The following is a 13382-nucleotide window of genomic DNA, read 5'->3' as shown; positions in this document are numbered from 1 at the left end:
ATTCCTCAGAAGCCATTTCTCGCAAAAGGCTGACATCAATGAAGAAAACCAGCATTGCCTCAAATGTGCACATGCAGCCTTTGGATGCCTGTAGAAATGAGTGTTAAAAGATTGTGACACCAGATCCAAAACCAGGCTCATGGTTTATCAAGCAGTCATGATCTCCACCTTGCTGTACGGAGCTGAGTCATGGACAATGTAAGGAGACATCTAAAGTTGTTGGAGAGGTACCATCAATGCTACCTGTAGAAGATCCTCTGAATCCAGTGGGAAGAGAGATACACCAATGTTAGTATCCTGCTGCAAGCAAACACCATGACTAGTGATGCAGTGATCATCCAGCATCAACTTTGTTGAGCCAGCCATGTTATCTGGATGTCTGATTCCAGACTCCTAAAGCAAGTTATCATGGGTTGGGATCCCCAGGGTGGCCGTGATGCCCCTGGTGGCTCCATAATCACTCCAGCTCTGCCCCGAGGGCTCCCTCTTGTCTCACCAGCCATATCTTGATGGTGAAACAATGAATCAGGAGGCTGCCATGTGCCCATGGGCCTTTGCATGGCCCCGGTCCACTGAAACCAACAAGAACTCACTGGTCCTTGGGTCCTTCACTAGACCTCACTCCAGTACTGTGCTGCATGGGGCACTTTGAGCTTTATAGGCTAATTGCGTGGCTCCAAAACCTCTTCTACACCCCATGCCTCACAGCTATTACATGACTGTTGTCCCCGCTGTTGGGGCCTCAGCCTACTTGGCTTCCACCCCTTTAATCTGGCTAGGCCTTCTAGGTTAGGACCACTGGGTTACACCTGGCTCTGAAGCACTAGCTCTAATTGGTCTCTTTCTGTCACCGGGTCCCTGGACCCTGTCTGCTTGGACCCCAGCCCCTGTCTGGCTGTGCCCCTCTGGCACTAGGCCCTTTTACTCTGTGTAGCTGCACCCCTCTGGTGCTGGGCCCATGCCCCTTGAGCAGCTGTGCTCTTTGGGTGCCAGTTCCTCTGGTCCCTGTGTATCTTTGCCCCTCTGGGCATTAATGGGGCCTCTGTACCTCCCCCTCACAGCCCCATCCCAAACCTCTGGCACAAACATAAGCCCCTGGCCTATAACATAACAATGGAGACAGCACTCTGCCCCTTTAAGAGGGCAAATTTCCTCCCTAGGACAGCATGCCTCCTAGCCCTGGGTACCTCATGGGGCTCCTGGTACCTTACTGCTCCAAAGCAGGCAATCACTCATCTCTGAGTAGTTCTCTCAGGTAGGAGCTCCTTTCTCTGGCTGTGGCCAGAGAACTAAAACCCCTACCAGCCCCAGCCCTGGGCTTATATTTGTCCAGGGTCCAGCCTCTTTCTGGTCAGCTGACCACCTGCAGGTGCCTGCTAATTACCTCATTAGTCTGTTGCTCAGGCAATCCCCAGCTGTAGTACTCTGCCTAACCTGCAGGGCTCCCTGGTTAGTCTGCTTGTGCCCTTAAAGGAGCAGGCATATCTTAGTGCCCTAAGACACAAGTTTTATTCTCCCAGCTCAGCCAAGGTGTATGCTCAACAGGAGAGCAGAGAAAGTGCTTCAGGGACATCCTCAAGGCCAACTTAAAAAAATGCAACATCAATGTCAACTCATGGAAAACTATCACCCACATGGAAGAAGAGTCAGCTGCAGGGATCTCAGTATTTAACTTCACAACAACAACAGGAGATGGAAAAGCAGGAGTGGCAGAAACAGCATGTCATGAACCAAATAACAAATCCAGTGCTACCCACCCCACATGAAAATACATGTCCAAGTTGCAGCACAGTCTGTCTGTGGTGCCTATCTTCAAGAAAGGGAGGAAAGTGGATCCGGCTAACTATAGGCCCATCAGCCTGACTTCTATCCCGGGGAAGATCTTAGAAAAGTTTATTAAAGAGGCCATCCTTAATGGACTGGCCGACGTCAACATCTTAAGGGATAGCCAGCACGGGTTTGTTGCGGGTAGGTCTTGCTTGACCAATCTCATTTCCTTCTACGACCAGGTGACCTATCACCTGGACAAAGGAGAAGAGATTGATGTCATATATCTTGACTTCAAAAAAGCCTTTGATCTGGTGTCCCATGATCGCTTCTTGGAGAAACTGGCCAATTGTCGCCTTGGGTCCTCCACGATCCACTGGCTGGAAAATTGGCTCCGGGGTCGGACCCAGAAGGTAGTAATTGATGGAAATCACTCATCATGGTGTCCTGTGACCAGTGGGGTCCCCCAAGGTTCTGTCCTTGCCACTGTTCAACATCTTCATTAATGATGTGGACACTGGAGTCAGAAGCGGACTGGCCAAGTTCACAGATGACACCAAACTTTGGGGCAAAGCATCCACACCAGAAGACAGGCGGGTGATCCAGGCTGACCTGGACAGTCTCAGCAAGTGGGCGGACGAGAATCTGATGGTGTTCAATGCCGATAAATGCAAGGTTCTCCACCTTGGGAAAAAAAACCCGCAGCATCCTTATAGGCTCGGCAGTGCTATGTTGGCTAGCACTATGGATGAAAGAGACTTGGGGGTCATCATTGACCACAAGATGAAAATGAGCCTGCAATGCGATGTTGCGGCTAGTAAAGCGACCAAAACGCTGGCTTGCATCCATAGATGCTTCTCAAGCAAATCCCGGGACGTCATTCTCCCCCTGTACTCGGCCTTAGTGAGGCCGCAGCTGGAGTACTGCGTCCAGTTTTGGGCTCCACAATTCAAAAAGGATGTGGAGAAGCTTGAGAGAGTCCAGAGAAGAGCCACGTGCATGAACAGAGGTCAGGGAAGCAGACCCTATGATGACAGGCTGAGAGCCCTGGGGCTCTTTAGCCTGGAAAAGCGCAGGCTCAGGGGTGATCTGATGGCCACCTATAAGTTTATCAGGGGTGACCACCAGTATCTGGGGGAACGTTTGTTCACCAGAGCACCCCAAGGGATGACGAGGTTGAATGGTCACAAACTACTTCAAGATCGTTTCAGGCTGGACATGAGGAAGAATGTCTTTACTGTCCGAGCCCCCAAGGTCTGGAACAGCCTGCCACCGGAGGTGGTTCAAGCGCCTTCATTGAACACCTTCAAGATGAAACTGTATGCTTATCTTGCTGGGATCCTATGACCCCAGCTGACTTCCTGCCCTTTGGGCAGGGGGCTGGACTCGATGGTCTTCCGAGGTCCCTTCCAGCCCTAACGTCTATGAAATCTATGAAGTCTATGAAATCCTGGATAGGCCTCATCAGTCATCTTCAGACACACTGATAAGACAATCATAGAAGACAGTCATCCTCGACTGTGAGGGATTGCTGAAGAAGAAAAGTAACCTGGCTAAATGTTCAGGTAATAAAACATGAAACCAGGCACAAAATTATTTAACAAAATATGTTGAATAATTTTGTGGCTGATTTCCATGGTATCTTAAATTGAACATGCGGTGAGCTCCCCCACTATGAAGCCTGATGTTGGCTGCATAGCAGGACTTAGTTAATCTCTGTCCCGGACCTGGAACCAAAAATCAGCTGATTGTAGTACTGTACCAAAGCTGTCTGGAGACAGCACAGAAGAACTAATAGCACCAATAAAAAAATAGAGGAAAATGTTTGGAAAGTTGGCTGTGTATGTTTGGCTAGCTCCAGTCATGAATGCCACATGCTCCCGGAGGCTAGGGGGGCATGGCAAGCTCCCGCAGGCAGCAGCAGCACTGTTGGCGGTGGGAGCATGATAGTGGCAAGCGGGGAGCTCCCGCAGATGGCTGTGGCACTGTCAGCGGCGGTGGGGGGTGGCATGTGCTGACTAGCGGTTGGCGACCACCCGCAGATGCCACCAGCAGTGGTGGCAGTGACCAGTGGTGATCATGGACCACCTACAGACACCACTGGTGGTGTCGGCAGTGCAGGTGGGGGGGGTGAACAATGACTGCCTGCAGGCACCATCAGCAGTGTCAGCAGCGCCTTTTTGCTGGGGGTGCACCACCAAGCTCAGGGCGTGCACGTGCACCCATGTGCACCCCCTACACATCGCCAATGGCTCCAGTTATAGTTTAACTTGTAGAAGTAAAACTTATGGTGATCTAGGCAAGCACTGTCAGAGCAATATAATTTTAAAGATCAACTGTTTCATGAACTGTTTTTTACCAGTGCATTTCATTCTGTGCCAAGGATACAGATCTTCTTGATCTTCCTTGTTTATTTTTTATCTGGAAAATAATATTTGTTTTTTGAACAATTCAAGGAAAATCCATTCTCCATGTGTGTTTGTGTTGCCTCATACTGGGACAGAGTCCTAATAGGAAAAAAGGATGTTTCATGTATAAGCAAGTTCAAAAATTAAAGCTAAGTCTGAAAATATTATTTTAGTAAAGATATTTTTATTTCTATTTGAAAGTGCTAGTTTGTTCTACATAGTCAATAACTCCAATAATACTTCACATTTACACACTGATTTTCACCTTAAAATCTCAAAGCACTTTTCAAGAAGTATTTATTATTATTAGAAAAAACAAAGAGGTAGATGATGATGATGATTGTAAACATGGAGACAGTGATCTACCCCAGAAAGCCAGTGTCAGAGTTGGCAACAGTCCTGCTGTGAATAGCTTCTAATTACTAATACCTAGTACTATGCTCTAAGGAACGAAGCTTGGCACCTTCCTAAAACATACTTGTTGGGGCCGAGGGGCTGTGGCCAGCAGCCTGGGCACGTGGGCCAGGGAAAGTCGGCATGGCGAACTAGAATTAGGCACTGACGCGTGGAGGTTGATTAAAGATTATTTTACTTACACTGTAGATGGTCGCAATGCAGGCAGGAAAACTTGATTGAGTTGCAGTTACAGACAAACACAAGTGGAGTTTGCTAGGCTCCACCAAAGACACACGAGCGGAGTTTGCTAGGCTCCGCAAAACAAACACGATGAGAGCTTTCTGAACCGTTACGAGAGTCCAAGCTATGACTCTCAACGAGCACGCAGGGCAGGGGTACGTCAAGGATCATCCGGTGACGGGGAGAGACTCTTGATGGGTGATCAAACCACCGGTCGGCTCCGAGACACGCGCAGAGTTTGCTAGGCTCTACCACGTGGACCAGAGTTCTCCGTGAGATGAATGCAGAGTCCTCCTAAATGAGGTCCTCCCCGGAGATCTCTGACTTGCGCGGAAACTGCTCAAGCCTCTTATACGGCTAGCAAGCCAATCACTAGCCGCCACGTGGGAATAATTTAGAAACAGCCAATAATGGGGAATAAATTTACATGCGAGTGGCGGGAACTCCTTTGCACTGGGGTTTTCTCTCTGCAGCTGAGAATTGCACCGTGCAAAGAAAGCTCCATGTGGCGGGAAATAATTCTGCAGTGCCGAAGCACACACACAATCATTGGGTAATGACAATACTTATAAAATGTTTTGCATCTTTAAGGATTTCAAAGCACTTACAGGAAAGCACCACTGAAATGCAAACACTTCTGGGATTGAGGGTGCTTACCAGTCATATGGATACCTGGCACTCAGTGGGCATGTTCACATGTGCTATTAATGTGATTTAGGCTTACTGCACAGTAAAATAAGGTGCAGTAAGACCCCCCTGGGAATACATCTGCACATGCACCCTGTTGGGTGCAAATTTTGATCCTTATGGGAGCAGGCAGATCCAGGCCTGCTCCTTCCTTGCTTTGCCCCCCTGATGTAATCTTTTTATGTAATCTTTTTTATGGTATATCTAGCTTTTGCAAACTATATCTAACCGAATACTGAAGGCAACTTGCAGATGCTGGGAGGGGTGTGGTATGTGTGTGTTAAGAGATGCTTGCAGAGCACAGTGTGTGGGATGCGGAGGATTCCTGGAATGCCTCCCTAACACCAGCAGGATAATGTCTCCCTGACACCTGTAAGATAGCAAGAAGTTCAGAAAAAAGTCTCATTATAATGCTAAAAATCACACCCCTGGGCAGAGCAAAAGTATGTTAATGAAACATATATGTATGTAAATGAAATACATGGCTAAAACAGGTACAGAGACATGCTCAGTAGAGAACGTCTAATGTCAGTGGCTTGTAACCAATCACTGAGCGATACACTTGCAAACATATGTATAAAAGGTACCCAAAGGTAGAAACCGGTGTGCTTGTTTTGCGAACGATCGCCAAACACCCTTCTCTGCACAGACTTGAAACAATAAAGGTTGAGTTGCATTCTCCACCCCTGTGTGTTTATTGGCAAAAGCGCACCAGGCACGAACTCACACTGTCCTTTGGGGACAACACCCCTGTAGCAGCCAGGGGGAGCTGCAGGCTCTAGCCACAGCTGCCAAGGTGCCAGAGGCCTACATGGGCAGGCTGAGCCTGGCAGAGGGCTCAGGGTGCAACCTCAGGCTGCCAGGGGGTTGGGGGTAGGTGCAGCCTGGCAGGGGCTCAGAGGGCAGGCTTAGGCTGGCAGGAAGCTCGTGGGGGAGAGGGAGGGCAGGTGCATCCTGGCAGGGGGCTCTGGGGAGGCAGCCTCAGGCTGGCAGGGGGCTCCAGGGGCAAGCTCAGCCTGTGGCCAGTGCGCCATAGACACTCCCCACCCTCCTCCCCCCGGGCAGCCGTGGACAGGGACCATGTCTGTGAGGCACTCATGGAACATCTCCTCCTCTACCCCTCACAGTTGGGTAACTGGGCTGCTGCCCATGGACCTCAGGCCCACAAGCAAGCCCCAAGACCACACATACTATGGACAGTTTGCAACAAACACCAAACTTTGTTTCCCTCCACCACACAATAACAGTCCTCCCTCCCCAACAACAGACCCCCTCCTTCCCAAACAGCACACTCCCTCCTCCCCCCCCACCTCACTGCAGCAACCCCTCCCTAACCCAAGTGTGCACCAACAATAAAGGCCTTGCTTCCTGTGCAACTATGTACTTTGTTTTTTCTGAATTGTAAGGGGGTAGAGAGAGTGGGGTGGAGATGCCTATGAGATGGATCTTGGGGAGAGGCATCCAGCACCCTGGCCTCTCAAATCATGGTTCACGTGTGCCGGACCATGGTAAATTGGCTAGGTAGGCCCTGCTACAGGTGGCTGTCGGCTGAACCATCTATCCCCACCTGCTCTGCAGGAGCAGGCGGCCTGCTTGCTGCCTGGAGCAGGTATCCTGCCTTCCCCATCACCTAACCAGGCCAGGTCAGGGCTGGCTCCTACCAGCAGCTGCCAAGGCAGCTCTGGACCAGCTCCCCCCACTTCTCCTCCCTACAGGTCAGTTAGTTTTCTCTTGTGCCGCAAGTCCTGTGGCGCTCGGGTTCAGGGGTGAGGGGCTCCCACCTAGCTGGGAAGCAGAGCTGGGTGACACCATTTCCTGCGCCCCCAGCAGCCCTTTCCAGAGAGGCATCCCAGGCCAGGGTCCCCACTGTGTGTGGCCTGAGCCCCTGCTGAGAGTCCCCCTGGATGCGCTGCAATCATCTCTTTGAGTACACCGTGGGGTGCCCAACCCATTATGTCCTGCTGATGATGATAAGCATGATGCCCTGGGTGCAGCTGAGAACCTGACACGGGGCCATGAGCTTCAACAGTGGCCCAGGTAAGCCCGCACTTCCCCACAGTGTGTGCCACCACCTAGAGGCGTATCTCTGCCTACTCTATGAGTCCCTGACCCCCGCAGCTGATGAGATCACTGCTGCTATCAACAAGTTTCTCTGCATGTGACAGGTCCCTGGCTGCCTAGCTGGAAGGCTGCTGGCCACTCAATAAAGTTCTGAACTGCCCCCCACATCCTGCCTCTCTGTGTGTTGGGGCAGTAAAGTCCAGGAGCAGGGGGGAGCTCAGCCAGGGGCAGGGAGAGGGAAGGGGGCCCAACACCCCCTGCAGGGCCCCTGGCTCCAGGTGTGCAGCCAGGGAGGTGGGCAGGTGAGCTGGTGTGGGTATGGGTGGCTGTGGCACCCTCTTCCCTCCCCGACTCTTCTCCCTGTGCAGGGGTTACCAGATGGGTGTGGCAGGCGGTCCTAGTGGTCTGACACTGTCCCTGGTGGCAGTGAGGTAGGCCGGCTGCCTGCAGTGTCCTGGGCAGTGGCTGGCACAGTGTCTGGCTGCCTGGACAGTGGCTCCATCAGGGAGAAGCTGGAGCTGCTTGTCACAGGGGCCATCCCCAGCCTGGCCTCCCTGCTTCGGGTGTGTGACTGGAGTTGGTGGGGCAGATGTCAGCCCAGGCTGCCTGTATTGCCAGCTGAGGGTGGGGAATGCACTGGGTCCTGCCACTGGTGCCCTGAGGGGCCCTCCGCCAGAGAGTCCTCATCAACACTAACATGTAGCACTGGTTCCAACAACCCACCTGTTCTGGAGTATACATGGTGGGTGGCCTTTGCGGCCAGGATGCAGTCCACCTGCCTTATGAAGGTCATGGTCCTGCTGGCAGCCCCAGACCACTGATTGTGGTCTGTGATACAGACCAACTGGACTCATAATCCCGGATCTTGATGCAGCACTGCTGCTCAGACTGCTCGTGACTGTGCTCTTCCATGGCATGCAGGCCTCCATGGCCATATAGATATGGGTCTTTAGCCGGGTGCTCTGGCCATACTGCTGCTATGAGTTTGCCAGTCTCTCCCTCTGTCCATTGGGGTTCCAGGCTGATGTCTCCAGTGTTGGGGACACTGTCATCCCAGGTGCTGCCAGGGGCTTCAGAGGCTCAGGCAGACTCCAGGTGCCATCAGGGCTTGCCACTTGCCCACAGCAGAGGAGCATGGTGCCTGGGGGCCAGGCAGCTGGAGGCACAGGCTCTGGAGGTCAGTCCAGGGGTCTGGAGGCCAGCCTGGGCCAGCTCTGGAGGCATCCCTGCTATGTAGCTGAAGGAACTCCCAGTCCCAGTGAAGAGGTTGGTCCCCTGCTGGTATGGCTGACCAGGAGCAAATTTGCTCCTGGTCAGTATCTACATGAACCAATTTGCTCCCAGTCAGTATCTATATCTACTAGTTAATCTAGTACCTGTATCCAGAGGTACTAGTTAACCATGCAGTAGACTAATTTACTGCACAGGAAATGCCGTGCACATGTAAATAATGATGTTTTATTGCACAGTAGATTAGTCTGCTGTGCAGTAAAGTGTCTTGTGTAGATATGCCCAGTATGCTGCACCACAGAGCAAGGTGGCAAGTTTTGGCAAATAATAGTCAGGTGATTTGTTCTTATAAGAAAGAGCAATATGCTCATTAATATTCAAGTAATAGAGGAAGTACCTCAGTTTCTAAGGTGACACCTGAAAACACCACACAGAGTAAACTGCACATAACTCCATCTGTTTTCTTCAGAAGGATGAAAGGCTGAGTCACTCCTGAACCAGTTACATGAACCTAAGGCAGTGAGAGATCCTATTTCATTTCTCACTCATCTGATGCCAAAAATACATTACAAAGTCATTCCCCTCAGGTTAATTTTCATAAGAATAAGAGGGCTTGAACTGAGGGGCACCTGGGGAGACTGAATTTTTTTTTGTTCAAATGAAAGCATCATTAGCTGAATAAATGTAGGGGGAAACAAAAGGGGTAAGGGACATTCCTGTAGGTAAATGTTTACCTTTCAAGGTCTGAAAGTGATGGCCACTACTGTGCTGTAGGGCTTTCTAGGAGCATCAAATATAAACATTCAAATCTTGCTTACAATTCAACTCCTGCTACCAAGGCCACCTTCCCAGACACCCTTTTCCCTCACTTCTCCAGTCAGCACCATTAAAGATCCAAACAAGTATTATAGTAATTTAAATACATACATCAGGAAAGAGACCAAATCCCAGTATTCTTGCTGAGCTTCCTTATCTCAGAGCTAAGGAGCCTGCTGTAAATCTCTAGGAACAAACATAGATGGTGGCTTTTCTAGAAGTCGTCAATCCAGAGCTGAAGTTTTCCCAAAAAAGTTGACTTTTTTTAATTCAGCAACTCCTTTTGAGACCCCACCCTATCAGCAGTTAGTCCAGATGGGCAAGTTCAAGTCTGAGCCCTTCTAAGACTCTCAGCATGAACTTTTTTCCTCCTTGGCAGCAATCTAGTCACAAAGTTTAAGTCACACCTGACCCCATTTCCAATCTTTTCTTTTCAGTTTCTAATATTGCATTACAGGAGTATCTGAGACCTTCAAAAAGGAGCAAGCTATTAAAACTTACAAGGTTCTCCACCTTTGTTCTTGTTCTGCCTACTGAGAACAAATCACTACCTGTCAGGGACTGGGGAACAGACATGAGGGGGAAACAGTAAGAGGGAACAGCATCTCCACCCAGTCCCTGGCACTGTTTCTCCCTCATGTTCCCCCCTCACCCCAGTCTCAGTGCTGCTTACCCCCTTGCTTGGGCATGGGGCATTGACCCAAGCCAGCTCTGCCAAGCTAAGCTGTGATCTGGAACTCTGTGTGTCTGGGAGCTGTCCCTCACTCCCAGACAGCTTACCCTCCTCCCTGGAGCCCAGGCCTAACCCCCATGGTCCCTGCCAGGCCAGGGCTGGCAACTGGGGGACCCTGGAGATCCCCTTGGCTGCTGCAGTGAGGCAGAGCAGGGCAAGGGACAGGGACAGCCCTGGACTGAACTGCTTATGGTGGGAGCAAATTTGTTCCCAACAGAGGTGCACATGTAGACATGCCTGTGGAAGTGCTTTAATGAGCCTGAATTTTATTTGCAGGAAATTCAGGTGCATTAATTGCACATGTAGATGCCCCCTGTGATACCGAAAAGCTTGCCTATGTCTATACCAACCATACAGTTGGTCCAAAAAAAGATATCACCCACAAGAATTCTTGCCGTTTGAGATTCTGCATAGATTTTAAGGCCAAAATGAACCATTAGATCATCTAGTTTTACCTCTTTTGTATAATAGTATTTTATCCAGCTCCCCATGTATATAGCCCAGTAACTTGTGCCTTGCCAAACCAAATATTCTAAACAGGCAACCAGTACTGATTTAAACACATCGAGAGATGGAAAACCTGCCATTTATTTGGTGTTTGCACTAACATTTAATAGCCTTCACTGTTACACATTTGTGCCTTATTTCTAATTAGAATTTATCTGGCTTTAACTTGGAGCCATTGTGTTCTATTTTGCCTTTTTTGGCTACAGTAAATCTAGGACCTCGGACTGAGGAACTACAAGTGATTCCTTTTTGCTCAATGGGCAAAACACAGGAGAAGTGAACTGGGTGGGTAGGTGCTGAAGTCAGCTCTAACCATCTCTGCTGGGCTAGTAAAAGAGGGATTGAAAATTTAGTTTAGCTTCCCAAAGAAAGTACAGATTTTTCTCCTTGTGCAGGACATGCCATTCTTGATCCTGCACTTATATGAGGCTTCCATGATATAGCTTGCCATTCCAAATGGTATCAATCTCAGCTAAAACAGAACAAGACCTGCTACAGACCAAGCGAAATTGGCTATTAATTTTCTCACCATATCAGATAGTTATCGGTGTCACAAGTCTGCATCTTGCTAGATAGTTGCCCATCCAAAGGAAGTTTTCCTCTAAGACATTCTTGTTAGAGGTGGAATAGTTTGCCGTGAAAGAAATAAATGGACTATTTGATAAGCTGGTAGGATGGGGTCTCAAAAGGAGATGATGAATTCACATAAGTCATCTTTTTAGGTAAACTTCAGCTCTGGATGACTTCTAGAAAAGACACAATCCTTGTTTGTTCTTGGAAGTTTACAGCAGGTTCCTTATCTCTGAGATAAAGATGATCAGCTAGTCAGCAAGAACAGTGGGATCTGGTCTCTCTTATAGCTTGTATGCATTTACATCAGATAGGTGCCTTTTTACTATAATATTGCACAAAAGTTTTACTGTATGTCACAGGGCACTAAGGTGCCTGCTCCTAGAAGAGAAGAAACTGCCTGGGGAGAGCCCAAAGAGACAGGCAGAAGCCCAGGTGCAGGTTACCAGGGCAACAGGCTAGCGAGCAAATTAGCCTGCACCTGGACCTGGTCAGCTGACTAGAAGGGGCAGGGCCCTGGGCCCATATAAACCCCAGGCTGGAACAAGGGAAGGCAGTTCTCTGCCAGTGGCCAAGGGGGAAGGAGCCTTCCTAGAGGAAGTGAAGTGAAGTGAAGTGAAGTGAAGTGAAGTGAAGTGAAGTGAAGTGAAGTGAAGTGAAGTGAAGTGAAGTGAAGTGAAGTGAAGTGAAGTGAAGTGAAGTGAAGTGGCCTGACTGTAAGTTCTGCTCTTGGAAATGTTAAGGGAAAGAGCATACCTTGTGCAGTTTGAGTTATGGTATAGCCTAGGGGTTTGCAATTTTACTTTTGTTTATAACACCAGTGGTTTGGATGAGGCTAATGGGGAAGGAGGAGGCCTCATTGGGGGCCTGCTACAGTGTGGGGCCCCAGTGCCAGAGAGGGTGTGGTGTTTGGGGGGGTCCACGGACCCCGGCACCAGAGAGGGCGCAGAGACTGAGACAGAGCCACAGAGAGCCCTGTAATGACCTGAGGACTGAGTGAAACCAAAGCCTCGGGGTGGGGAGGACACACACGCGTTGTGTCAATACCATCTGCGAGGCTTGGGGAGTAGTAAAGGGGTGGTTTGGAGCCACACATACCCCATAAGGCTGGAGTGTCCTGAAACATCCATTGTGAAATGGGACCCACAAGGGGTCCGGGAACCCACGGGGGTTCTTGAGGGTCTATCAGAACTGTGTCCAAGTGGAGTTGAAGGCAGCCTCCCTATCTCTTTATAATTACATCAAGACATGGCAGGAGAAAATAGAGGGTGCCTATCGGGCTGAATTGGCACGGTTGAGGGTCCTTGGGGGTAACGCAGCCATCCTTAGGGACCCCATCCCGTGACACTGTATGGTTTTGTACTAAATTTCTCTGGCTTCTGGAAAACATTCCTTTTGCCTGAAGAGTGCACTTGGAGGAAAAGGTGATTAGGAACAGTCAGCATGGATTCGCCAAGGGTAAGTCATACCTGACCAACCTGATTGCCTTCTGTGATGAGATGACTGGCTCTGTGCATGCAAAGAGACCAGTGGATGTGGTGTACCTTGATTTTTAACAAGCCTCTTGATACAGTCTCCCACAACATTATCACAGACAAGCTAAAGAAGCTGGATGAATGGACTGTAAAGTGGATAGAAAACTGGTTGGATCCTCAGGATCAGAGGGTAGTAGTCAATGGCTTGATGTCTAGTTGGCAGCCAGTATCAAGTGGAGTGCTCCAGAGGTGAGTCCTGTGGCCAGTTTTGTTCAATATCTTCATTAGTGACCTAGAAGATGGGATAGAGTGCACCCTCAGCAAGTTTGCAGTTGACACCAAGCTGGGGAGAGTAATAGATAAGCTGAAGGATAGAGCTAGGATTCAGGGAGACATAGACAAACTGGAGGATTGGACCAAAAGAAATCTTTTTTTTTTCTTTTTTTTAAGACCTGGCTAGACAAAGCTTTGTCTGGGATGATTTAGTTGGGG

This window comes from Alligator mississippiensis, chromosome 3, assembly GCF_030867095.1.
Source record: "Alligator mississippiensis isolate rAllMis1 chromosome 3, rAllMis1, whole genome shotgun sequence".
In the NCBI taxonomy this organism is placed as follows: domain Eukaryota; kingdom Metazoa; phylum Chordata; order Crocodylia; family Alligatoridae; genus Alligator; species Alligator mississippiensis.
The sequence above is the reverse complement of the archived record's forward strand: the minus strand, read 5'-3'. Positions refer to the sequence as shown.